The sequence below is a fragment of the Ursus americanus genome, chromosome 25, assembly GCF_024610735.1.
Source record: "Ursus americanus isolate L20-20 chromosome 25, mUrsAme1.1.p, whole genome shotgun sequence".
NCBI classification, from domain to species: domain Eukaryota; kingdom Metazoa; phylum Chordata; class Mammalia; order Carnivora; family Ursidae; genus Ursus; species Ursus americanus.
In genome coordinates, this window is record NC_142151.1 from 29,455,972 (window position 1) to 29,481,021 (window position 25,050).

The window sequence follows — 25,050 nt, forward strand, 5'->3', positions numbered from 1 at the left end:
GGCTGCTCTTTGTGTACTGGTATGGAAGGTTGTCCTAGACATACTGTTGCATGTAACAAGATACAGAAGACTGTGTAGCCTAAATTACTTGTATAAAAAGATCAGAGGCGTGTGTGTTTGTATGTGTGTTTTTTCCTATATATTGTAAAATATTTCTGGAAGGATACATAACAAACTGATCATTATTGGCTAAGGGATGTGGTTGGAGGGAGACCTTTTACTGTTTATCCTTTGACCTTTTTCAATTTTTTTTCATTTTTAAATTTTTTAAGTAATTGCCCCACCCAGCATGGGGCTCCAACTCACAACCCCAAGATCAAGAGTTGCATGCTCCACTGATTGGACTGGCCAGGCACTCTAACTTTTTCAACTTTGAATCATGAAAATCATATCTATTTTAAAAATAATAAACTAAAAATTTAAGAGGAGTTCTGTAAAAGAAGTAATCTTAACTTCACATTTATGAACTGTGTATAAACAAAATTACTTCTTTACTTTCTCCCCTGAAATGGCCAAACTTTTTTGAATACTTCATAGACCATCACTAGTCGACCACTCTCTGAGCAATATTGCCCTAGAACTTTATACACATTAAGATCCCAGAGTCCACCATAGTTAGACTCAGTATCTATAACTCTATCACCTTAGGACTAAGTATTATATTCTCATACCAGAAATTAAATGGGATCTTATTTAGAGAAATTTAGTTCTTAGTTAACTTCAGTAAATATTTGTTGAAAACCTATTATGTAACATAATTTCTTATGGAGAGATGAATGTATCATGGTTACCATTCTCATAAAGCCCACAACCATGCTAAAATACCAAACTATAATTAACCATATAAAATACGTTTCAAAGACCCCGGCAACACCATGGCAACCGGTTAAAATAGGCTTTATTATAACACCTCTGTGCCTAAGTTTACACCTGAAAAAATATACATAAAATTGTTAGTAGCAATTACCCCTGGCAGGTGGGATTGGTAGGAGGGAGATCAAGGACTTGTACTTCTTTAAATACTTAAAAAATGAAGATGGTGAAATCATGAGTGATTTTATTTAGTTTTAGGGTTTTTGTTTTTCAAATATAAACATAGGGACAAATCAAGAGTTTTAAACAACCACCTAAAGTTATTTCTTCACAGAATCGAAACAAATTCTATTTCTCTTTCCCAACTCCTTCACTTAACGGTTAGTATGAAAACCTGGCACTTTGTGTTTTCTGTGGCCCTTGTTAAATTAAGAAGAATGTACAATGTACCAAAGGATAAGATCATCACCCAAAGTGTGAAACCTAGAAACCGAATTTATTGCTTACTTAGGTAAGGGAAAGCTATGCTGATCAGACACAGTCTCACTGAGCAGAGCAAATAGAGGTTTTATGGGAAGTATTGTTAGGACGTATTGGTTACTGAGGCAGGAGTAGTTGAAAATCAGCCTTAGAAACACGGGTTATAAAAGTGTGTTTTCTGTTCCTGAGGTGTGTTTACCGGAGTAAGTTGTCACTGATCAGTTAAATAGGTTTAAAACCAGCTTTGGTATTTGTTATCATGGCTATAAAAACATAGGTTCCTGGGGAAGTTTCCTTTTTGGGTTCCTTTTCCTAGGTTCCTGGGGATTTTTTTTTCTTGAAAGATAAGTTATGTCTCTTTTTGCTTGCCCTTGCTTTGAAAACTAGAGGTGTCTTGCACTGAAAGGAAACAATTTCCTTAGACTAATCATAATTTGTTATTAAAAGGTCTTAAGAGAGCATATTCATTTTCTGTTGCCGCTGTAACAGATTACTGCACATTTAGTGGTTTAAACAACACAAATGTATTGTTTTATAGTTCGGTAAGTTAGAAGTCTGACACAGGCCTCACTACGCTAAAATTAAGGTGTTGGAAGGACTCCATTCCTTCTGGAGGCTCTGGAGAAGAATCTATTTCTTCTTCCAGCTTCTAGGAGTTGCCCGCATTCCTTGCCTCATGGCCTCCTTCCTCCTCCTTCAAAGCCAACAAAGCATTTCTCTGACTCTGCTTCTGTTGTCACATCTTTCTCCGATCCTTCTTTCTACCTCCCTCTTTCCCTTATAAGGACTTTTATGATCACATTGGGTCCAGATGGATAATCCAGGACACGCCGCCGATCTGGTGACAGGAGGTCCAAGACTGGTATGGTAGCTCCACAACACCATCCACTGACCCCTTCTGTCTTGCTGTATACATACTTCACAATGACTGTAAGCCTCTTGCTGTATACATACTTCACAATGACTGTAAGCCTCAAGCATCATGCATGTGTTTCAGGCAAGAAGAATGAAGTGGAAGAGCAGTACCAGAAAAATGCAGCTTACTCGTCATTTGCCAGAACTGAGTCATGAGGGCCACCTCTACCTGCAGGGCGATCTGAGAAGGTACGTTCGCTTTCTTGCATCTCTAAAAAGGGAAAGAGAATGGAAATCAATGTTGGAATGAGTGAGAGCTGTGCTCACCTCCAGAATGACTGCAACAACTAAGTGAACTTAACCAAGAACTTTGCCCAGTTACTGAAGATCAGGTGCCAGGTGCTAGAATTTTAATGGACTACTTGGTACACGTGTTCTCAGATACCTGGTGACAGGTTAGGTGCAGCTTTCACTCTCCTCCTTTCTGCAGGGCTCAGGCACAAGAGAGGAGGTTGAATCCGGGGCAGACAGCTTCACATTAGGGCACCCCCCCTTTCTATTCCCTACCTGTGTGTAATCCCATGCTTGTTATACAGTCTCTTCAGGAGTAAATGCCAAGTCACATGCCTCCCAGCGCAGCTGCAACTCATTAGAGATTTCACAACGAATGCTTCTGTAAACCAGGTGCAATCTGACCCGCTAACATTCCACATTTATCTTACTTTGCTACATTCTGGGGAGCAGAGTGGCAAGAAGGCAAATCTAAGGTCATATCCCCGGAGTCCCTGGGTCTGATGTATGAGGTCATCCCTGCTGAAAACCCTTTTCTTGCAGGAACCGGGTACCTAAAAAGTAGTGTCCCTTTCTTCCTCTTGAAATTGGAATCGGTTGAAAGAGAGATTCAGACAAATGAAGGTCAGACTGTTACCTTAATAAAGCTGACTAGAAGACATGGCCAAGTGGGCGCTGTCCTACTTTTCCCAGACTTATCCAGTAGTTACTGGTATAGCTGAACAACACAGGTTCCCAGTAGAATACAGGCCCATGAGAGGAGAGCTGACACACTCTCTGCAAACACAGGTCTAGAAATGGTGGGGGAAGGGCTGAGCTGTTTATTCTCCCCAACTCACGTGTTCATCTAGGCTCTCCTATTCCCCTGTGGAGGAGTAAATGAGGGGTGGAGAGAATCTCAGTGATTCTCAGCTTTCCGGGAAGTTTGCGGTCACCCAGGGAACAAATGAGCAGCCAGGTCAGAGAACCATTTTGGTCTCCCTTAAGTTACTGCATATGGAAACACAAGGGGGTGAAGATGACTGTTCTTCCCTATAGCTAGGAAAGTTCATTTTGTGTTTGTGTTGCTTTTCTTTTTAATTAAACTTTATTTTGAAATAATGATAGATACCCACACAATTGTAAGAAATAATAGAGAGGGATCCCACATAGCCTTTATCTGGCTTTCTCCAGTGGTTAGCATTTTACAAAACTATCGTACAATATCACAACCAGCATACTGACACTAATAGGCTCAAGGTACAGATTATTTCCATCAATACAGGATACTTCAGGTTGCCCTTTTATACCCACGCTTATTTCTTACCCCCCCCACACTCCAGAAATGTTCATTTTAATGTGCTCTGCCCTTTTTGTAAATTGCAGATTTCCTCTGTTTTATTTTCCTTCCGTTTAATACAAAGCAAGTAAAGACACCTGCTTTCGATTTCTTTTTATCAGTAGGACTATCTTTAGGCAACAAAAAACCTATTGCCTCTAGGCTTGTGTTAACACTCTTTTTGTTTGAGAGAATTACCTGGAGTCATAAAACAATTCTTTGGGGAAAGGCATGGGTAGAAAAATTAGTTCATTCATAAAATATTCTTCAGACATTCTTCGCTTAGTTTGTAAATACCGTGATCAATATAGTTTTCATTTTTCCTTCGTTCAACACAGAGCCATAAAATCTCTGGAGCAGATTTTGTTTTTTAGATGGCTGTGGCAATGAAGTGTCTCCCTCCTGCTTACATTTTCAAGAACCAAATAACGTAGTATGCTTCTGACTGTCTCAGAAACTAAAACACAACTGGAACTTTATGTGTTCTTTCGTGACCCTTCATGACATAACTCAACTTCTCAGGACATGTCTCTCACTTGGTTTACATCGTAGAATTTCTGGCATCATCTCAGAAGACTCCCAGAAATGCCTTCAACTCACCTGTTTTACCACTCTGTCCCTCCAGTTCTCCTGGTTTTGAAGGCCCCTTTTGGCCACACTTTCATCCCTAGCTTGGAGGCCCACCATCCATTGTTTTTTTTGTTTGTTTGTTTGGTTTTTTTTTTAAAAGATTATTTATTTATTTATTTGATGGAGAGAGAGACAGCCAGCGAGAGAGGGAACACAAGCAGGGGAGTGGGAGAGGAAGAAGCAGGCTCCCAGCGGAGAAGCCCGATGTGGGGCTCGATCCCAGAACGCCGGGATCACGCCCTGAGCCGAAGGCAGATGCTTAACGACTGAGCCACCCAGGTGCCCCCCACCATCCATTGTTATTTGCAGCCTTCTCAACTCTCACATTCTTACTCTCCTGTTCCACCTGTACTGTAACCCCCCAACCAACAGTCTACCGTCTCCATTGCTATTAGGAGGCAACTTGGCAAAGAACATACCATATTGGGTTTAACATTTCTGATCTCAATTCTGCTCTTTTATCTGCAGTGAACATTTATTAATTTTTGCTCACCATCATCCAACCCCTTTTCTTTTGACAACAGCACTTCAGTTCTCCTTTAGTGAATTATCTGCCAACCCTCCAGGCTTGGAGGCAGCTCGCCTAACTAAGCATATGACCCATGCTAGGGCAAACAGTTTCTCTCTGTCTCCAACTGGACTCTGGAATGGAGTGATCCAAAGACATTAGGTGATTTACACAGGCATCTATCTGTTTCTACTACGGAGACCTGGGAAAATGTTTTGTGCTTTACATACTGGCTCATTAGCCTCTTCTTTGTTTTGATAGCTTGCACATATCCTTCCAATGAAATTCCTTTTATTTCCTATTAGCCAGAGTAATTTTCTGTTGTTTGCAACCACAAAACCCTGACGAACTCACTGCTGAAGCTTCTATTAGTGATTTAAATTCTGTATAATCAAGAAAAATTACACTTACGTATATGGATGTCACGAGCATTAAATGTGAAAACAAACCTAATGGTTCTGGCATGTGATAACCACAATAAATCCATGACCTCTAAACTCAGGTGAACCTCCAGCAGAGCTTGGCAATCTTTTTATTTGTTCCGGGCCATCTGTTTCTCCAAAATTCCCTCAACAGATTTTACAAACATTTACAATTTTCTTCAAGCTGCCCATTTAACCTCCCCCTCAAGCTCAACAGCTTGTCTTAAGCATAACAGGAGAATGTCAAGGAGACAGAGGTACCAGGTTTGCAGAACCTTGGAAGATTTTATTGATCTTGTGATTGATGCCAGTGTCGTGATGTTTCAAACCCAGTGCATGAGAATAAACTTTTGAAAAAACGTATATAATCAAAACTATCCCAAATTTACAACATTGATTACAACAATGGTGAGAGTGTCCTTAACCATTACCTACACCCTTTAAGTGTTTGTAATACTTGGAGTCATTCAGTGGTTGCTTTTGCATATATGCACCAGTGTAATATGCAGAGTTAGACTGGGCAGATTGATGGAGTGAGGTTGTATTCTGCTCTGCTGCCAAAATTCTTCCTCCTAATTTGACGATGTTGACTTGAAGGTCATACCTGGTAGCTTCCCTTCTTACGGTGGGCTTTTGGTATGCTGTGAAGTGAGTACTATTCAGTCTTTGAAGAACTGTCAGGATCAGAATGCTTCTGGTTTGCCCCAGTACTAGAGATGCTATTTGAAATTTTTTGTGCCTTCTTCCCAGTCAGTCATCAGAACATCAAGATTACATGCAGCTACAAATATTTAATGTGGTAAAGGATGCAAATGATGTCTATTTTTGTTGAAGTATAATCGACATGCAATGTTATGTTAGTTTCAGGTGTACAATATAATGACTCAACAATTCTATATATTTCTCAGCACTCATCTAGATAAGTGTACTGGTAATCCCCTTTGTCTATTTCACCTGTGAATTATGTCTTAGTTACAAGAGTCTATAAAGCATTCTCAAAATGACAAAAATACAAGCATATCAGTATAAGACAACACCAGCCATAAATTTATGCAATCCCAATGAATAAAAAGTAGCACAACGAGACGAAGGAAACTTGACTAACTTGCAGAGGTAGTTTCAGGGTATCTAGAACCAAGCCATGGACCTTTTTCATTGATTTCTAGGTAAAGAGGCTCTTATATATTTGTACTTTTTGCTTCCTCCCCCCTCACTTTGCCCTTCCTTTCCTTTCTCTTCCTTTTCCTTCCTTTCTTCTTTTCTTCTTCTCTGCCTTTTCTCTATAAGTAATCTAGGACTATCACTAAATTTGTTAGGAATGGCATTTTCTCAGTATATATGTTTCAAATTTTCTTTCTATTTAACGTTACATTTTATTTTACAATTTCCCCCTACACTACTGGAGTGTTTCAATGTTTAGGTATTTTCCCCTGGATGTAAGATGAGTTTTGCTTGTGATCCCTGATCAGTTTTATTTTACTTTATTTTATTTTTTTCCTGATCAGTTTTATACATTAGAAGAGCAGAAGCACTGCTGTCTGGTTTCTGGCAGTCTCTTTGATTAGATGTGCTTGAAGTACAGAGATGGTTTCATTAGCCTTTGAATGAGGCTCTGGAGACTCCAAGAGGTGGAGAAATTCTGGGTGCTTTGTCTCAATGCCAGTGATTTCTCAATGCCTGGCAAAAATAAGGTTTGTGGCTCAAATAAAAGGAAACACCTACCCACCTGACATCTAGCTTTGCTGCTGAGGAGGGGCACATACCAACGGGGAAATGGGAAAAGTTCCCAATCGTGTAGGTATATGAACAGCAGGCTGCTGCCTGGGACACTTGACTGGGCATCATGACATTATTGAGCCTGATAAGCTCCTGCTCACAGCACATTTAGGTGGTAAAAGTGTGAGGACAGCAGGAGTAGCCGCAGTAGTAACATCTGTGTCTGTGCTGACAACACACTGTGGGACATGACTCAGAACATGGTCTCATGACAGAATTAGGAGGGGTTTAGGTCTGAAAGCCTGAGCATTCCGGGGAGCGGTTGGTCTTAGTTGAACAATTTGTCCAGGGGGACAGAATGTGGCAAGATTCTGGGAGTCTTGGCACAGCTACCATGAAGTATCTGAAGGAGGTGCTGACAGATAGGAGATGCTTATGAAGCTGGGTGCAGCTGTTACTTTTACCAATCTCTGCATAAACTGATGATGAGGGCGAGCTGTCTGCACTTCTTTATGTTGAACTAAAATGATGAATAATGGCTTGGTGGTCATATTGGTGGCTTCCTCTGGGAAGAGAGGGAAGCCCTCTGCTGGGATCACACTCCATCATGCCTTTGCACTAGAGGTTGTACCAACTGGATAAAACTCTTTTTGGAGACAGGATTTCCTTTAGAATATAGTTTTTAAAATTTCCCCTCCCAGGTAGAGTAACTGATCTCCTTGAACTGAACCAACACATCTATCTCTTGAGAAACCTGTGGGGCTTTCACACTCTTAAGCCAGGAGTCGGTTATAATGGTGTGCAGTTCAAGAAAGAGAACGAATCTGGAGATATAGATTTGGCAGTTAGCAGCATACAGATGGTAGCAAAAGCCACTGGCTTAGAGAAGATACAGGGGTAGTGTTTAGAATAATAAGAAAAAAAGAGGTAAGGGTCGAATTGTGGAGAATGCCAATACTTACAGGGAGGTAAAGGAAGAAGATCAGCAATGGAAGCTGAGAAATAGTCAGGAAAGGGTTAGGACAAAAGCCAGGAAAGAATGGTGTCATTGTGGCCCAGGGAAAAGAGATTCATGGAAAACAAATGTTGCAGAGGTTAAGTAAGGGCTGAAAATGTATTGGAATTTCAAACTGAGAACTCCTTGCAACATTCCAGTGACATGGGGACCGTAGTTCCACTGGAAAGGTTGGGGTGCAGGTCAAACTGCTGTGGGCCGAGGAGATGGGAGGTGAGGAAGTGGAAGTGTGTGTGGACTTCTCTTTCAGGAATTCAACCATGGAGACAGAGTGGGTAACTAGAGCTGAACTAGGAAGAGCATTTTGGAAAGGTTTTGTTTTTTTCTTTTACCCAAGAAGGTATAGAAGTGGAGCTTCAGAGTCTAGTTTCAGAGTGTCTAGAACCAAGATAGGGGAAGGCCTAGTAAGGAGGAAGTAGTTTAAGTTGAAAGAGCAAAAGGGTGATGGGAGCGGGAGAAGATAGTAAAGGATACAAGGGAAGAATGGTAGCCAGACTCCAAAATGTCCCCCAGTGAGCCCCACTTCCCAGTATTCACACCCTGGGAACATCTCCTCCCAGGTTGTACCAGGGGTGGTCTTCATGACTGATTAAATACAACAAAAGTGATGCTATGTTGCTTCTGAGATAAGGTCATAAAAGACACTGTAGTTTTCATCTTGGTGCCTTCTCCCTCTCTCTCTCTTTCTCTCTCTGTCTCTCTGTCTCTCTCATCATTCACTCTGGGGGAGGCCGGCTGCCACTTCATAAGCAATCTTATGGAGAGGCAAGCCTGATGAGGGACTGAGGCTTCTTGCCGACACCCAAGTGCCGAGCTGGGAAGGGGATCCTCCAGCTAAGGTAAGCCTTCATATGACTGCGGCTCTGGCTGACATCTTGGCCGTAATGTCCTGAGCTATTCTGAGGCAGATACACTCAGCTTAGCTGCTCCCAGATTCCTCACCATTTGAAATGGTGTGAGATAATAAATGTTTATTGTTTTAAGTTGCTAAATCTCAAGTAATTTGCTATGCAGTGTCAGGGAGGAAAAAGGGTTCCTCAACCCTGTGAAGGTCGCTGGCTGGGTCTGAAAATTAAACCGACAAAGACAGATTAGCAGGAGAAAAACATACAAATTGAGGAGAAGTTTTATGTGACGAAGGAGACTTCATAGGGAAATGAAGACCCAAAGAAACAGTTAGACTTGAGTACTTTTATGCTAGGTTTGAAGAATGCATTGTTGTGGAGGAATATGATAGATTAAGGAGTATGAGGTAATTGTAGTAACACACTTAGCAAGGCCTGTTTGTTTGGATTCTTCTTGGTGTCCTTTTGTCCTGGAGATAACGATGCTCTGTCTACCACATATAGGGAGGGCACCTCTCACATGAGGGTTTTATGACCTGATTCAAGGCAGAAGTGTAGGAGGAAGGTCAGAGTGATCTTCCTGCTTCTGCTTGTTTTCTCAAACTCCTTCAGTTAAAATATTCAATATTCATATTTTGGGATAGCGTGTTCTGAACCCCATCAGCATAAATAATACAGGAAGGAGTGGCTTTGGGCAGGAGGATGTTCTCTGCTTCCTCTGAGACGTTACCAAGTCAGGTCATTTTTACAAGTTCTTGTTCTTTAAGCTTATTTTTTATTGCTTATGCTTGGTATCTTGAAATATTTCAAATCCTAACTTACACCTAAACTTTAATCATTTTTATTGCTCAAAAAAAACCAAACCAAAACAAAAAACAAAAAACACCCTGCATCAGAATCTCCTACTTTTTGTAACATCCCACTCAAAGGTGTCTGTAATACCTCTTAGCTGATATCCACTTAATGATTCATTTGATAAATATTTATGTGACATTGTTATAAACTGTAGAGAAAGCAGTGTTGCTTTTAAAGTGATTAGTAGAGTAACAGATGAGCTATTTGCTAATATATCCAAATTACCCACTCATACTGAACAAAGCAGTATGGGTATTAAGCATAAAAGCATGAACAAATGTCCAAATAGTGTATGTGAGAAGTCAATAATCCAGGCAGAAAAAAATGACACCTACAAAGAACCCATGCATGCATGAAGAACAACCTGAGAATGTATCAAATCAACGTCGTGTTCAAAGCAAAAATCATGTTTGCATGACGAACAGTGGAGTATCAGTTAAGACAAATGGTACCCTTGATCACGGAACAATGAGAAATTCTTCCAGCAAGTGGGTGTAACTGCCAAATGGGATCATATAAAAGAAGGACGAAGGGAAAACTAATTTTGGGGATATAACCAGGTGGAACCGAAACTAATTCTTGAAGTTCTGCCTCAGGTCATCCAAGAGAGTGGTGCCCCCCCTTCTACCCATTTATGATAAGTAGAAGATTCATGCATAAAAAATTATTCTGTTGGTGGATGTGACTTATTGCATAATAAACTTGTGAATTTGCGGTCATTTCCATTATTTATCTCAGAACTTTACTCTTGTATTCATTTAGGAAGTACTTATATGCAAACCATTGTGCAATGTTTAAAATGCCAAATATGCCTCAAACAAATGAAAGACAGTATTTTTTTTTCCTTAACGAAAGAGTTTTTTAAAATCACTATCTCTTCTCCTTTGTTGTATTTTGGGTTTCACTAGGTTGGAGCAGACTACACCACAGTGAGAGCCTGGAGCTTGACCAGGTCATGGGCCTAGGCAAAGGTAGCAAGATTAACAGGCCTTGATGTCAGAACAGAGAAGGGTCTAACGAGGTGGACATAGTTTTCATGGTTTCCCATTAATACTCTGTAGGAAAAATTACAGTACTTGGAAATGGAAGACCTTGATTTGAATTCTGATTTTACTATTTAGTAGCTATATGATACTGAGCAAGAGACTCACCTCTCTGAGTCTCAATGTCTCCTCCACAAGGTAGAGCTAAAAAAAACCCTGCCACTATTACATTCGATTTTTTTTCTTAAAAGTCAAATAGTGTATCAAATATATGTGAAGCTATTTTTAAATCTATTAACATATTATTATTTTTATTGTTGATACTGTTACCATTTCTTCTTACCTTGAATTTTTATGTTCTTGGCAAAAGCTCAGATGGTTTTTAAGTCTTGAGTGCAACTTGAGGAAGGCTAATAATGAATGCTGAAAAACAGAAAACAAAACCACTGTCTTTTAAACAAAATTATTAACACATTTGAAATTAATTTTTGAGTCAAAAAAATAATGTCTACGAGTCTATGTTACTGGAAAATATTGAATATTTCTTTGAGATTGCAAGGACTTTGTATTTAGCCCCCTGGAAAAAGATCTATTTTCCCAACACCAAAAAGCTAACCTAGTGGTGCCTGGGTTTCTCAGTCAGTTAAGTGTCCAACTCTTGATCTCAGCTCAGGTCTTGAGCTCAGGGTCCTGAGTTCAAGCCCTGCAACTGGGCTCCAGAATGGGTTTGGAGCCTACTTAAAAAAAAAAAAAAAAAAAAAAGCTAACCTATTAGCATTTGCTACTGCAAATAGTTGTCACAAAAACAAAACAATGGAGGGGCGCCTGGGTGGCACAGCGGTTAAGCATCTGCCTTCGACTCAGGGCGTGATCCCGGCGTGATGGGATTGAGCCCCACATCAGGCTCCTCTGCTGTGAGCCTGCTTCTTCCTCTCCAACTCCCCCTGCTTGTGTTCCCTCTCTCACTGGCTATCTCTCTCTCTGTTGTATAAATAAATAAAATCTTTAAAAAAAAAAAAACAATGGAGATTTAATTTCTTGATTTTGTAAAAGGTGAGTCCCTAGGATATTAAAACAATTGTTTTTTCTAATTATAAACACAACATTCATTGTAGAAAATTTGGAAAAAATGTAAATATAAAGAAGAGAATTTTTATTTATTTATATATTTAATTTATTTAAAGATTTTATTTATTTATTTGACAGAGAGAAACAGCCAGTGAGAGAGGGAACACAAGCAGGGGGAGTGGGAGAGGAAGAAGCAGGCTTCCAGCGGAGGAGCCTGATGTGGGGCTCGATCCCAGAAGCTGGGATCATGCCCTGAGCCAAAGGCAGACGCTTAATGACTGTGCCGCCCAGGCGCCCCAAGAAAAGAATTTTTAGAACTCATAACCACATTACTCAAAGATAGTCACTGTTAACATTTTTGTGTGGTTTTTCCAATTCCCTTCTCCCTCTTTGTTGGCTTTTTTCCCCATGTATTTTTAATTTATAGCAGTATAAATATTATAGCAGTACTATAGCATTAAATAATCTTTCAAAACATGATTTTTATTATCGTAGTCTAAAATTGGTTTTTTGCATGTAAAATTTGTTTTTTAGATCTAAAATCTAAAATTATTTTTAAAAAAACATCTGAATTTGTTTCAAAGGTAAATCTTTTTTTCTCCAAGTATTTTCCTGAGGACCTAGGTTCAAAACCTTGCATTACTCCGACCTCCTTCACTTTTTTCCTTGTGGGAAGTCATCTGAATCAACTTGATTCTGAATCAAATCTGAATTCTATCACTAAATCCTAAGAATTCTTTCCTTTCTATCTGACTATCATCGGCCTAGGCCAGGCCTTTGTTTCCTCTGCTCTAGACTATTGAAATAGTTTTCTTACTGGTCTCCTTCTTTCTAGTCTTTTCTCTCTGTAAATCATTTTAAAAACCTCTTTATTTAGTTTTTTAAAAGATTTTATTTATTTATTTGACAGAGAGAAACAGCCAGTGAGAGAGGGAACACAAGCAGGGGGAGTGGGAGAGGAAGAAGCAGGCTTCCAGCGGAGGAGCCTGATGTGGGGCTCGATCCCAGGACTCTGAGATCACACCCTGAGCAAAAGGCAGACACTTAACGACTGAGCCACCCAGGCGCCCCTTTACAAACCTCTTTAATGCATCATTACACTGCTCAAAAATATTGTCTGTTTCGACAGTCTATAGCAGAGGTTGCAAAGTGGAGCTCCAAGGCTGGATATAGTCTGCAAATTTGTTTTATTGCTCCACAGTGGTTTGAACATTGTTTTTTAATTAGATGGAATCCTTTAGGTGGGTCATATGCTTCACTGCTTTATGTTACTTGCCTGGCTTCTACGTTTCCGAGGAAAGCTGAGCCGATTTTGCATTGTATAACTCCGGGGAGCACTGTGTACATAGCACCCCCTACAGTTGTGAAGTGCACAACCGGTACAATCACAGCTCTGCCCGGTGGCCTGGCTGAAACCTCTGGATGTTTGAAGTTCTACACTCTAGTCTATACAATATGGCAAAGAAAACTGATGTCTTATCTAACCCTGTCCACAATATTGACCAATCAAGCCCGTCCTGTACCAAAGCCTAGAAAAGGCTAACGTTTCTAAAAACATTGCATTCTAAGATGAGTCTTAAAAAACAAGAATATTCTAAAAAGCCTTGAATTCTAAGATAAGCCATAAAGTTGTGTTTTATTCCAAAGACAGAAACATTTTGTTTTTCTTTTTTATCAAAATGGACCCAAAAGTTATCCAATCAGAATTACTGACTACCACAGAACAAACTGAGTTATCACCTGACCTTGCGATTTTTTATTCAAAGGCTTCTATTTTCTTGATTAGGTGTGCCAGTTCTGCACTAACTTGTCTCCTTTGCAAATGCAAGTTAAATCTCTACTCAGTTCTTGAATTTGTGTATGAGATTTGCCGAATAAATTTCCTTTAATCCTAATTCTAAACTCTTTACAGTGTGGATCCTACATCCCCAAAGTTTTCTCTTTTGCGTAAAATTTTGAACAGACTAATTGACAAACTGACTAATTTCCTCCTTAACATAAACTTCACAATGCTTTTGTTGCTTTTTTCCTACCCCTGATCCTTCATTCTCCTTTTCATCTCTTAACTGACGTCACTTCTGTTCAAGGCCATTTTAATCCCACTGCCCTTGCAAAGCCTCTTTTGCTACCTTAGTTTCCATTTGTTTTTCTCAGAACTCTTTCTGCCCTTATTGTCTGCCTTATCATTTATTTGACAGTATGTGAATCCTTCTGAATGTGCATTTTTAAAAATTATTTTCATCTTTTTTCTTATAAAAGTTGTTCAATTTAGGTTATAGAAAACATAAAGGAGTAAAATGAAATGAAACACTTGTCATAAAACAATAACTACAAAAGAAAAAAAAAAGCCCTAGTTGAGTATTTGTATAATCTTGGGATGGGGAAGGACCATCTAGTCTGGTGTCAAAAATACAAACTTTGAATTTAGAAAATAATAATTTGCCTTTATACAAGTGTTACATTTCTCCATGATATTTATTCCATGGAGTAAAACATCAGGTTTCTTTTTTGTTAGGTGAGTTTCAATTTCAGGGGAGACCGATCTCCTTAAACAGAGGAAAAAATGGACAGCCTCTTCAGACCTTGACTCACAGCGGGATGTATCTCTATAAAGCACCCGAGCTCAGTTGTCCAGATAGAGTAAAAAGGTGTAGAATGTTGACACTTACAATAGAAACTGTATCACCAGAGCCTTTGGTTCTAGACAGAGTTTGGACAGTTCTGGCAAGAAAATAATGGAAAATTAGTGATTTCTGGAAACAAAACTACTAAACAGTAGATGGGAGTTAATTGCTATTCTTTTAGTCTTAGAGCTAAAGAGAAACTATTGGACTAGTCATTAATACTGTTGACACCTGAAGAAATCTACCTTATTTTCAAAAAGCCAACAGAAGGAGGTTTTTTCCCCCCAAGGAAAATATGGTAAAATCTCTAAGTAATGAGTAACAAATAAAGCGCCTTTACACTACCAGGAGTTGCCAGTCTGTGTTCCAGTCTGTTGAGTGGGTGAGGTCTGAGTACAGCTTGGGAAGTTCCCTGCCTCCATAATCTCTATGCATGCTCTCTACCCCTCACCTCAGATGCCTTTTGGGGTTTTCATCTTTTATTACAAACAGTTGATTTTTTTTCTCAGTTGTATAGAAAGTATAAATCAAAGCTTCTTTAATAAATTGTGTTTTATTTATTTATTATTTAAATTGTGTTTTATTTATGTAATTGATTACATATTTATCAAAAATATGTAATCTAAGTAGAGAATGGTGAACGTATTATGCAAATACAAGAAAGCCTTGAGAAAGTCCCTTAGCTGTTCCTTACAGATCAAGAACTTTGGGTTTTAGAGATGGCAACTTGGTTGGGTTGAGAAGGATGACAAATAGTACAGTGTCACAGGGATTAGTGTTGGGCTAGTTCTTTGAAGAAAAAGTCATTTTCCCCATCTAAGGATGTATGTGGGAATTTATTAAAATTATCGAGGCACTAATGCCAAGCCAAGCCTCCTTTTGTTACTGACCTCCTTCCAAATGAATTGTGAGCCCTAAGCCCAACCTCATAAAAATTCTGGAGATGGCACTGCCTTAAACCTTTCTGGCAAATATATATTCACCCTCATTTCCATATCCTACCCTCCTTCAGAAGGCAGAGGTAAGTAAAGAAAGAAAATAATAATAATAACATTTATTAAGCACTCAATATGTGTCCGACACTGTTTTGCCTGCTTTATATTTAATAACATGTTAACTCTTTTCAACAACAACTTTATATTTAATAACATATTTACTCTTTTCAACAACTTGTATATCCTATTATTTTGCAAATGAGGAAATAGAGCTTTGGAGAGGTTAATTTATGTGAGAGTCCCTGAGGTTCCCAAGAGTTTTCCATGTGGCCCCTGTATGTCTACTTTACCTGATTTGTTCTTCCCATTCCTTCTTCCACAGGATTTTAATCCTGATCTGTCTCTCCCATCCATTTTCATAAATTCAAATTGCCCAAACAATGGCTGCTAATGTACAATAATAATTTCCTCTTCTTCTGAGGTGCTTTTCTGACCAGCTATTCCCCAAACTAGCTGAATTTTGGCTGACAGTCCCCTCCCTGCCTCCAGCTAAAATTCTATAAAATTCTTGCCCCTTCCTTCCTGAAGACGGACTCTTCTCTAGTTCCTTCAGGAGCCCTCTCAGGACCAATATTTTATTTTATTTTATTTATTCATTTTTTAATTTAAAATTTTGTTAATATACAGTGCATATTGGTTTCTGGAGTAGAATTCAGTGATTCATCACTTACGTACAACACCCAGTGCTCATCACAAAAAGTGCCCTCCTTAATAACTTTACCCATCTTTCCCATCTCCCCTCCCACCTCCCTCCATCAACCCTCAATTTGTTCTCTATTAAGAGTCTCTATGGTTTATTTCCCTCTCTCCCTGCCCCCCCTTCCCATACATTCATCTGTTTTCTTTCTTAAATTCTACATATGAGTGAGATCATATATGGTTTTCATATATGATGTCAAATATCATTTCTCTGACTGACTTATTTCACTTAGCATGATACAGTCTAGCTCCATCCACATCATTGCAAATGGTGAGATTTCATTCGTTTTAATGGCTGAGTGATATTCATATATATATATATATATATATATATATATATATATACACACACACACATATATATATACACATCTATCTATCTATCTCATCTCTCACACATATATCTCATATATCTATCTATCTATCTATCTATATATATATCTCACATCTTCTTTATCCATTCATATCACATCTTCTTTATCCATTCATCAGTCATCAGTCAATGGGCATTTAGGCTCTCTCCATAGTTTGGCTATTGTTGATGATGCTGCTATAAACATCGGGGTATATGTGCCCCTCTGAATCTGTATTTTTGTATCCTTTGGGTAAATACCTAGTAGTGCAATTGCTGGGTCGTAAGGTAGTTCTATTTTTAACTTTCTGAGGAACTGTTCTCCAGAGTCGCTGTACCAGTTTGCATTTCCACCAACAGGGCAAGAGGGTTCCCCTTTCTCTGCATCCTCACCAACACCTGTTATTTCTTGTGTTGTTAATTTTAGCCATTCTGACAGGCGTGAGGTGGCATCTCATTGTGGTTTTGATTTGTATTTACCTGATAATGAGTGATGTTGAACATCTTCTCATGTGTCTGTTGGCCATCTGGATGTCGTCTTTAGAAAAGTGTCTGTTCATGTCAGGACCAATATTTTAAAATAAAGTCGTATGCTAATGGTGCTCTGGCTGATTTTTTTCCACATTAATTTCCCCAAAGTCGCACAGCTAGGAAGTAGTAGAGCTGAGATTGAGACCCTGATCATTTAACTGCTATACTATATTGATAATTTTCCAATTTAAAAATTACTGGATGAGTTTGTTTGCAAACTGAAATGCCCTTCCTCAGAGAAGTGATCTTATGGTCTGAAGCCAGCTCATTCGGCTGTTATAACCACCCCAAACTGCTGTAAATGGAGGAAACAAAGCAATAATGAAATAAGAGACAGGAATTGAGTGAATTAAAGAAGTAGGTTTTGGTAGCGTGACCATTAAATTTATTGTCCAACTAGGAGACTTCGGAGAGTGGAAGTGTTGCTATTAATGATTACTCTAGGACAATAGGCATAAATGGGGACTATTCTGGACACAGCAGTACATATCTTCATTCTAGGTACAGGTCACAGCTGAATGAATGTCTTAAACTGCTTGAGCCTCAATTTCTTCACTGTAAATGGGAGTGTTGACACCTAACTCAAGGGGGCAGTAGTGAGAATGAAAGGAGAAAATAGTGCACACTTGAATTTGTAAAGTACCATATAAATATACCATTTTAATAATGATTATTACTAATATTACTGACTTGCATCATCACACTGTGTGTGAATACATATATGTGAATATGTAATTTTTATTGAGGTATAATTGACATAACATTATATTAGTTTCAGGTATACAACATAATGATTTGATATTTGTATATATTGTAGAATGATCGCAAGAAGCCTCGTTCACATCCTCCCCTATATATTAAATGTTGACTTATGTTGCTCTTCTCTCTGGTACTCTCCCTGTCAGGATAGTTTCTTTGCAACTATAGTAAGAGGCTGAGAAAGCAAACAAAGCAGGAGGAGGCCACATAGGCATTCCATCCCCTTGCCAGGGCACACAAACTACTTAGAGAATAAGTTCTCTTTCATTTCAGAAAACAAAAACAAAAACAAAAACAAAACAACTTTGTTTTTACTGAAGTATAAAATGAATCAATGTTGTTGAGTCAAACATCAAATTTTTTTAATGTTTTTTTATTATGTTAGTCACCATACAGTACATCCTGGTTTCTGATGTAAAGTTCGATGATTCATTAGTTGCATATAACACCCAGTGCACCATGCAATACGTGCCCTCCTTACTAAGCCCTCTGAAACCCTCAGTTTGTTTCTCAGAGTCCATAGTCTCTCATGCTTCATTCCCCCTTCTGATTACCCCCCCTTTCTTTATCCCTTTCTTCCCCTACCGATCTTCAAATTTTTAAACACAAACCCCAATCACTAATCCAATCAGAGGAAGGTTCAGGGATGATCAGGACCCACGAAGTTCTTTTTTTTTTTTTTCTTTAAAGATTTTATTTACTTATTTGACAGCGAGAGAGGGAACACAAGCAGGGGGAGTGGGAGAGGAAGAAGCAGGCTCCCAGCGGAGGAGCCTGATGTGGGGCTCAATCCCAGGACCCTGGGATCAGGCCCTGAGCTGAAGGCAGACACTTAATGACTGAGCCACCCAGGCGCCCCAGTACCCATGAAGTTCTTGAGCCCAAGTGTTGGTTTATATTTTATTTACAATCTAAAATCTGTGCTCAGGTTATCTTATTCTTAATCTACTGTTATATCTCTCCCAGATCTTCCTCCAAGGTGGCACTAACTAGACCAAGGTGCTGCCCAACTCTTATGGACAATTTGCTTCATTTTTCATTATAATGTTATTCTCTGGAGGAGGCTCATCTCCTTGGTAACCAGTGCCTGCCTGGGGAGTCCTGCTTTGTGGAGCCTTTTACCCATTCCCTTGGCCAGCTTCCAATGTGTTCTTGGCTTACTTGCTTGGTAAGTTAGGTCAGGCGGTCTCAAGTCTGAAGCCGAATTTGGTCTTCATTCTCTTATCTCTTATCTGAGAGTCAGCTATGCAACTGCATTCTTCTTTATTGCTGACCAGGGCAATTTTCCCATAGCACTGAAAATCCTCCAGATACCCATATCTATATGACCTTGTTCACCATTTTCCAAGGCTTTTAACCAAATATAATTGTTATTTAAATTCTATGTAAATTCTATGTGTATTTCTTGCATTCTATTATGATTCATTCATTCACATTTTTAATGAATGTTTATTGAGCACCAAGTATATGACAGGCATTGGTTTAGGTGTAGGGATAATACAGGGTGAAAACTAAGTTTTTGCTCTCAGGAAGTTTACATTTAATTGGGGAGCACAAAAAACAAATGGATATTATATCAAATAGTAATAAGTGCTATGGAGAAAAGTAAGAGCAAGGGGGGTTAGGCAGTCCTGGGGTGGGGGCAGAAATACAAAATAGTATATAGGGTAGTCAGGCAAAGCTTCGCCATGAATGTGACATCTAAATAGAGAACTGAAGAAAATAAGGGAGGAAGTGATATGGCAATATGTCTATGTGATGAAAGAATATTCCAAACAGAAGGAAAAGCAAGTGCATTGTTATGATGAGCACTGGGGGTTGTATGTAAGTGATGAATCACTGAATTCCACTCCTGAAACCAATATTGCCCTGTATATTCCCTAACTAGAATTTAAATAAAAATTAGAAAGAAAAGAAAAGAAAATATGTGCAAAGGTCCTGAGGTAGAAGCATGCTTGCATTCAGCAAACTAAAGGAGGCCAGTGTAGCTGGAGCTGAGGGACCAGTGGAAGAATAAAAGGAGATGAGGCTGGGTAGCTAGGGCTAGGTGTTTGCTGTAAAATCATGAGTGACATAGGATGTCATTGCAGGCTTTCAGCCAAAGTGTGACATGATCTGGCTTGCATTTTTAATTGTATGAAGAACAGATACAGAGACGTATACAGATTAACTAGGAAGTTATTGCAATAATCTGGGTAAGAAGTGATGATGGCTTGGAACACAGTGGTAGAAGTGATATGCTATGAGATGGTTAGTTATGGGTATATTACATTTAGAATTTAAAGCCAATATAGGGATGCCTGGGTAGCTCAGTCGGTTAATTGTCTGCCCTCAGCTCAGGTCATGATCCCAGGGTCCTGGGATGGAACCCCGTGTTGGGCTCCCTGCTCAGCGGGGAGCCTGCTTCTCCCTCTGCCTGCTGGTCCCCCTGCTTATGCTCTCTGTCTCTCAACAAATAAATAAAATCTTAAAAATAAAAATAAAGCCAATATAATTTGTTAAAAGATTCATGTAGAGTTTGAGAGGAAGACATCAAAGGTGATTCCATCATTTTTACTCTAGACATGTAAGAGAAGTTTTTCTTCACTGAGCTGGGTAATGCTATAGGAAGGGTAGGATTTTTTTTTTCCCAGTTGAGGGCTATTTGGGCTGTTTCCAGGTATTGATGATTATGAATAAAGCTGCTTTAAACACATACAGGGTTTTTGTGTGAACATAGATTTTCTTTACCTTTAGATAAATATGCTAAGTGTGTGTTCAACTTTAAAAGAAACTGCCAAAGAGTTTTCCAGATTGGCTATCCTATGCTGCATTCTCACCAGCAACGTATAAGAATTCCAATTACTTTGAGTCCTCACAAGCACTTCATATTGTCAATTTTTTGTGGTGTGTGTGTGTGTGTGTGTGTGTGTGTGTGTCATTGTGCTAATATGTAGTATTTCATTTTCAGTAGTTTTAGTTTGCATTTCCCTAGTGACTAGTGATGTTGAACATCTCTTCATGTGCTTATTGGCCATGTATGCATCCTCTTTGGTGAAGTGATTGTTTAAATCTTTTACCATTTAAAACATAAGGCTTATTTCTGCATTTTGAGAGTTCTTTCCATACTCTGGAGTCAAGTCCTTTGTCAGATATATGATTTGCACATATTTTCCAGGAAGGGTAGGATTGAAAGGAAATCAAGAGTTTGTTTGTAGAGAAGTTGAGTTTTTTTTTTTTTTAAGATTTTATTTATTTATTTGACAGAGATAGAGACAGCCAGCCAGAGAGGGAACACAAGCAGGGGGAGTGGGAGAGGAAGAAGCAGGCTCATAGCGGAAGAGCCTGATGTGGGGCTCGATCCCATAACGCCGGGATCACGCCCTGAGCCGAAGGCAGACGCTTAACCGCTGTGCCACCCAGGCACCCCGAGAAGTTGAGTTTTTGATCCCTGACATCCAGGTGGGGATGTGGAATGGGCAAGAGTTGGGAGGAGACGACTAGGCTGGATATATAAATTGGGGAGTTATCAGCTTATAGATGATCTTTAAAGCCATATAACTAATTAAGTCCACCTGAGGGGCAAGAGAAGCCAGAGAAGGGAAGAAGTCCAAAGAGTGAGTTCCGTGAGGAGATGTAGAGGAATTAGCAAAAGATACTGAGAAGTATTAGCCAGGGAGATAGGAGGAGGAGCAAGGGAGAGGGGTGTCACATAAGCCATGTGAAAAGAAAATGTTCATAAACATAAACATAAATAATATGCTTTTTAATTTTATCACATTATATCAATTTCCTTGTTTATCTCCTTCACTAGATGTCAGATTTTTGAGGCCTGGAAATATATCACATCCATTACTCTATCTCTGGGGCTATGGTTAGCTCAGAGCCTGCCACATATTAGACTCTCTTGATAGGAATACTTTCCCTCTTATTTATTTTGAAAAAAATTTTAAATTAGAGAACAGTTATAATAATAATATCATGAGTTCTGGAACACCCTTCACCTAGATCAACAATGTTTAGTAAATATTTTACCAGATATGATTTTTTTTTCTCTTTCTCCCTTTAAAACTAAGTTACAGATATCATGACCTATCACACCTAAATAATTTAGCATCTATCCTTAAGAAAAAAAGGCAATGTCTTACAAAACCACAGTATAATTACCAAATTCAGGAATCTTAACATCGATACACTGTTATTATTAATATACAGTCCATTTGCAAATTCTGCCAATTGTTCCAGTAATGCCCTCTGTAACAGTCCTTCTCATTTACACTTTTCATTCAGCTCCCACGTCCCTTTAGTCTCCTTTAATCTGGAACAGTTCCTCAGCCTTTGTCTTCTTTGGCATTGACATTTTTGAAGTATGTTTTTAGAATGTTCGCCCATTAAGATTTTTTCCAATGTTTAGATTTCCTCCATTTTAGGCAGGAAAATGTGTAAGTGATTTTGTATACATATTAGAAACTCAGCGTTGGTTGAATCATTATTAAAAAGAGCAATTCACTAATTTCTTAAAGGAAGATTATGTCAAGTCTGAAACTGAGATGGGTCTTAGATGTTACCCTGCTTGCATAGAGATAGGTATATAGGTAGGTAGGGAGAGAGAGAGTGAGAGACGGGGGGTACTAGCAAAAACACCTGGTCTCTGGATGAGAGATCAGAGCTTTATTTACTCACAGCAATAACACCAGGTGAACTAACACTGTTGGAGACTCAATGAGAGTGAGGTGGCTGGGCCTACATGTAGGGAGGAATCATCCTACAGGGGAGGCACCCTGGGAGTTTATATAGAGAGGAATAACCATTCTTCTTTCCCTTTCTTGAAGGAGGGAGAAAAGTCTTTGCCTCAAATGTAAACTAATTCTCCTTAGAACAGAAGGAGAAGGATCTTGGATTGTTATCCTTTTGGAAGCTCGATTATCTAAATAGTCTCTGAGGGAAGATAAAACCAGCCTCTTTGAAGTTGCACCCTGGGTTTTCTGCTCTTTTGATGTGTAAACACACAGGCAGATAGTTCCCTAAGTCCTTCGTAGGCATCACTACCGAGGAGGGAAAGTTCCTGGTCCTGGAAGGTAAGGCTTTGACTCCAGGTAAGATAAGTTTTATTACCCTTTAAATGACAGCAAACATCTCTGCAAGCAAGGCGGTAAAGGGGAAATAATCTCATCTTCATAGTATCAGTGTGCATGGCTCAGTGTCCTATAGGAACACAAGAATACAGGGAAAATTAATTTTCCCACAGACAATAGTGCAGAATTTCAGAATGGGCAGAATTTGTGTTCTGTAATGTATGGGCATCCTTTCTGTGCTCTCTCCCTCCCACTTCCTTTGACCTTTGGTGCTCTCGTGGGACTCTACCCTATCCTTCAATTTTGGGGTATGGGATGCTTTTCAAAATACCCTATGCCACAAGATTACTTTTGTCCTATGTTCCCAAATCAAAAAGTTCTATCCTTTTAGGGTGGTGGATCTTAGCTAGTTGCTAAAAGGAGAGCAAACTAACTCAAAATTAGCCATCAGTGAATTATGTGCTCTTAATATTGCAGGAGATTTTTCCAGGGTACTGATACCTATCACACAGAGGCAGAGGCATTGAAAGAATGAGGGCGAGGCAAGTTTTGTGAAAGCACACTTGTGACTTGGAAAATACCAAATAAATGAAAGTCAGTTTGTGTAATAATTATTACAAATGCCACTACACTAAGGCCTGGGTACAGGAAGACACTATTTTAATTCATGGCTTGTGTTAACTTCCCCCACTTTTGTGTGTAGGCCTTCATTTTCCTCCTTTCTGTCTCATGGTCACAAGATGGTTGCTGCACCTCCAGACACATTTCTGTACATTCCTGGCAGAAAGAAGGATGTGAAGTAAAGGGCGAAGAGAACAAAATAAGCTATGTTTTTTTATTCGGAAAAGGGACACTATCCCCAGAAACTACTACCTTCGTCTTATTTTAGAAATTGTCATGACCAGCCCAGAGGCGAGGGAGGATGGGAAAGTATTTTTCTAATTGGGCACACAGCAACTTCGAATGAAATAGGTGCTCCATTAGGAAGAAAAGTTGGCCAGGGGTGGGATGCATCTTGTCTGAGTAGGCAACTAGCAATGTTAGCCCCATACAGCAATATTACTTCTAGGAATTTATCGTACAGTTATACTTGCAGAATCTGTTGATGCCCCCAGGCATCCCTGCTACCATTTTGGTGTACCTATTCCCACCACCTTCCCCCACACCCTGCAGCTGTGGGAGCTGCTGGGAATGGCTCCCACCTACAACCGCAGAGGATTGCCTCTGGATGATTAGGGCCACCTGAACTTTAAAGTGCCTGCAGTTATGTGCTGATCTCCCATACCTCCCCACCCCCACCCCCACCCCCACCCTGGAGTAGCCAGTGACTGTTTGGGTGTTAGAAGGTGGAGGGAGGGACACTAAAGTATTCTCCAGGCTGAGAATGCACTTTGAGACTGAAAAATGAAGCAAGCCACTCCATACTATATACACAGAGTATTATTCAGGGTGACTAACTTACTGATGGAGGAGATCAGGCAGGCAAGGATCCAGGCACTACACAGCCATTCTCTGCCCAGTTTGGACCTTAACCCATGGCTTTTTTTTTTTTTTAAAGATTTTATTTATTTATGTGACAGAGAGACAGCCAGCGAGAGAGGGAACACAGCAGGGGAGTGGGAGAGGAAGAAGCAGGCTCCCAGCGGAGGAGCCCGATGTGGGACTCGATGTGGGACTCGATCCCGGAACGCAGGGATCACGCCCTGAGTCGAAGGCAGACGCTTTAACGACTGCGCTACCCAAGCGCCCCTAACCCATGGCTTTTTTAGAGTGAAGGGATCATTTGGGTGAGGTCAAGGGGTAGTTATCTAAAGTGGTGCCTTCTGTCGGCCAGTCATCTCTACTAGTTATCTTAAGTGGCATCTTCTGTGTGCCAATTTTGGGAAGATCAGAGTAAACCTTCCTGTATTTTCATCATACATTAACCTCCAGGGGGCCTGGAACGCATAGCCCTGAGGGAGGTCACTGTGAAGGCATGAACAAGATGGAGGGCCAAAGATGGAGTCAGTGTTGTCAGCACTCCTACAGTGAGGGTACAAATGTTCTGGTCCCTAGCCTAAGGGCAGATAGAAGCAGCTTGCAGTTTATGCTTTAGAGCTCCCTATAAGAACAGACTGAATCCAGTCTTCATCTGCAACCACATTCTTGCTTTACTTCTTCCCCTTCCTTGTCCTGCTTCCCTCACTCTTTTAGGTTTACTCCTGAGAGTGTTCTAATAAAACACTTGCATGAGAATT

The 25,050-nt window shown here is 39.7% G+C and overlaps 1 protein-coding gene across 3 annotated transcripts in view; it reads left to right on the forward strand.

Moving 5' to 3' along the window:
* The window catches only part of RESF1 (retroelement silencing factor 1), a 305,299-nt gene that overhangs the window by 30,760 nt on the left and 249,489 nt on the right, over positions 1-25,050 (forward strand). For all 3 annotated transcript variants that reach the window (XM_087855759.1, XM_087855757.1, XM_087855758.1), the window contains exon 3: positions 2,291-2,397. The gene's annotated coding sequence lies outside the window, so the exon portion shown is untranslated. The remainder of the gene's footprint in view (positions 1-2,290; positions 2,398-25,050) is intronic.